Consider the following 229-nt stretch of genomic DNA (forward strand, 5'->3'; position numbering starts at 1 on the left):
CAAGAGGCAAACGGAGCCCTCCGGCGAGGGACCATGGAGGCACCAGCGATGGCGGGAACCACCGAAAGGCAGCCAGCGTCTTGAGGGGGGGCGGTCAGTACCTAAGCAGGTCGGTTCTTTCTCCTCCGAGGCGGGCTTTGCCCACTGCTCCGCCGCTGCGAGACGGACCCGGGGCACCACCGGCGGCGGAGGGCACCCCTCAGCGCACAACCCGAGGGCGGGAAGGCGG

This window comes from Charadrius vociferus, unplaced genomic scaffold, assembly GCF_000708025.1.
Source record: "Charadrius vociferus isolate BGI_N301 unplaced genomic scaffold, ASM70802v2 scaffold682, whole genome shotgun sequence".
Classification (NCBI taxonomy): Eukaryota; Metazoa; Chordata; class Aves; order Charadriiformes; family Charadriidae; genus Charadrius; species Charadrius vociferus.